The sequence below is a fragment of the Lolium rigidum genome, chromosome 7 (assembly GCF_022539505.1).
Source record: "Lolium rigidum isolate FL_2022 chromosome 7, APGP_CSIRO_Lrig_0.1, whole genome shotgun sequence".
NCBI lineage: Eukaryota > Viridiplantae > Streptophyta > Magnoliopsida > Poales > Poaceae > Lolium > Lolium rigidum.
The window spans coordinates 97,129,102-97,132,339 of record NC_061514.1 but is presented as its reverse complement, the minus strand read 5'-3'; positions in this window follow the sequence as shown (position 1 = coordinate 97,132,339).

Genomic DNA, 3,238 nt, shown 5'->3' with positions numbered 1-3,238 from the left:
AAGAAGACTCAAGCGTCTAAGCTTGGGGATGCCCAAGGCATCCCCTTCTTCATCGACAACATTATCAGGTTCCTCCCCTGAAACTATATTTTTATTCGGCCACATCTTATGTACTATGCTTGGAGCGTCGGTTTGTTTTTGTTTTTGTTTTTTTTGAATAAAATGGATCCTTGCATTCATTGTGTGGGAGAGAGACACGCTCCGCTGTAGCATATGGACAAGTATGTCCTTAGGCTTTACTCATAGTATTCATGGCGAAGTTTCTTCTTCGTTAAATTGTTATATGGTTGGAATTGGAAAATGCTACATGTAGTAATTCTAAAATGTCTTGGATAATTTGATACTTGGCAATTGTTGTGCTCATGTTTAAGCTCTTGCATCATATACTTTGCACCCATTAATGAAGAAACACATAGAGCTTGCTAATTTGGTTTGCATATTTGGTTTCTCTAAAGTCTAGATAATTTCTAGTATTGAGTTTTGAACAACAAGGAAGACGGTGTAGAGTCTTATAATGTTTTCAATATGTCTTTTATGTGAGTTTTGCTGCACCGTTCATCCTTGTGTTTGTTTCAAATAACCTTGCTAGCCTAAACCTTGTATCGAGAGGGAATACTTCTCATGCATCCAAAATCCTTGAGCCAACCAATATGCCATTTGTGTCCACCATACCTACCTACTACATGGTATTTCTCCGCCATTCCAAAGTAAACTGCTTGAGTGCTACCTTTAAAATTCCATCATTCGCCTTTTCAATATATAGCTCATGGGACAAATAGCTTAAAAACTATTGTGGTATTGAATATGTACTTATGCACTTTATCTCTTATTAAGTTGCTTGTTGTGCGATAACCATGTTTCTGGGACGCCATCAACTATTCTTTGTTGAATATCATGTGAGTTGCTATGCATGTCCGTCTTGTCCGAAGTAAGAGAGATCTACCACCTTAATGGTTGGAGCATGCATATTGTTAGAGAAGAACATTGGGCCGCTAACTAAAGCCATGAATCATGGTGGAAGTTTCAGTTTTGGACATATATCCTCAATCTCATATGAGAATAATAATTGTTGCCACATGCTTATGCATTTAAGAGGAGTCCATTATCTGTTGTCCATGTTGTCCCGGTATGGATGTCTAAGTTGAGAATAATCAAAAGCGAGAAATCCAAAATGCGAGCTTTCTCCTTAGACCTTTGTACAGGCGGCATGGAGGTACCCCATTGTGACACTTGGTTAAAACATGTGTATTGCAATGATCCGGTAGTCCAAGCTAATTAGGACAAGGTGCGGACACTATTAGTATACTATGCATGAGGCTTGCAACTTGTAAGATATAATTTACATAACTCATATGCTTTATTACTACCGTTGACAAAATTGTTTCATGTTTTCAAAATAAAAGCTCTAGCACAAATATAGCAATCGATGCTTTCCTCTTTGAAGGACCATTCTTTTTACTTTTATGTTGAGTCGGTTCACCTATTTCTCTCCACCTCAAGAAGCAAACACTTGTGTGAACTGTGCATTGATTCCTACATACTTGCATATTGCACTTGTTATATTACTCTATGTTGACAATTATCCATGAGATATACATGTTACAAGTTGAAAGCAACCGCTGAAACTTAATCTTCCTTTGTGTTGCTTCAATACCTTTACTTTGATTTATTGCTTTATGAGTTAACTCTTATGCAAGACTTATTGATGCTTGTCTTGAAGTACTATTCATGAAAAGTCTTTGCTTTATGATTCACTTGTTTACTCATGTCATTACCATTGTTTTGATCGCTGCATTCATTACATATGTTTACAAATAGTATGATCAAGGTTATGATGGCATGTCACTTCGGAAATTATCTTTGTTATCGTTTTACCTGCTCGGGACGAGCAGAACTAAGCTTGGGGATGCTGATACGTCTCCGACGTATCGATAATTTCTTATGTTTCATGCCACATTATTGATGATATCTACATGTTTTATTCACACTTTATGTCATATTCGTGCATTTTCTGGAACTAACCTATTAACAAGATGCCGAAGAGCCGATTGCTTGTTTTCTCGCTGTTTTTGGTTTCGAAATCCTAGTAACGAAATATTCTCGGAATTGGACGAAATCAACGCCCGGGGTCCTATTTTGCCACGAAGCTTCCGGAAGACCGAAGGGGAGTCGAAGTGGGGCCACGAGGCGCCGCCACACTAGGGCGGCGCGGCCCGGGCCCCGGCCGCGCCGACCTATGGTGTGGGGCCCTCGTGTGGCCCCCGCGTTGCCCTTCCGCCTACTTAAAGCCTCCGTCGCGAAACCCCCGATGCCGAGAGCCACGATACGGAAAACCTTCCGGAGACGCCGCCGCCGCCAATCCCATCTCGGGGGATTACGGGAGATCTCCTCCGGCACCCTGCCGGAGAGGGGATTCATCTCCCGGAGGACTCTTCACCGCCATGGTCGCCTCCGGAGTGATGAGTGAGTAGTTCACCCCTGGACTATGGGTCCATAGCAGTAGCTAGATGGTTGTCTTCTCCTCATTGTGCTTCATTGTTGGATCTTGTGAGCTGCCTAACATGATCAAGATCATCTATCCGTAATACTATATGTTGTGTTTGTCGGGATCCGATGGATAGAGAATACTATGTTATGTTAATTATCAAGTTATTACCTATGTGTTGTTTATGATCTTGCATGCTCTCCGTTATTAGTAGAGGCTCGGCCAAGTTTTTGCTCTTAACTCCAAGAGGGAGTATTTATGCTCGATAGTGGGTTCATGCCTCCATTGATATCCGGGACGAGTGACGAAAGTTCTAAGGTTGTGGATGTGCTTGTTGCCACTAGGGATAAAACATTGATGCTATGTCTAAGGATGTAGTTGTTGATTACATTACGCACCATACTTAATGCAATTGTCTCGTTGTTTTGCAACTTAATACTGGAAGGGGTTCGGATGATAACCTCGAAGGTGGACTTTTTAGGCATAGCTGCATGCTTGGATGGCGGTCTATGTACTTTGTCGTAATGCCCAATTAAATCTCACTATATTTATCATGACATGTATGTGCATTGTTATGCCCTCTCTATTTGTCAATTGCCCGACTGTAATTTGTTCACCCAACATGCTTTTATCTTATGGGAGAGACACCTCTAGTGAACTGTGGACCCCGGTCCATTCTTTTATACTCGAAATACAAATCTGCTGCAATACTTGTTCTTTACTGTTTTCTCGCAAACAATCATCTTCCACACA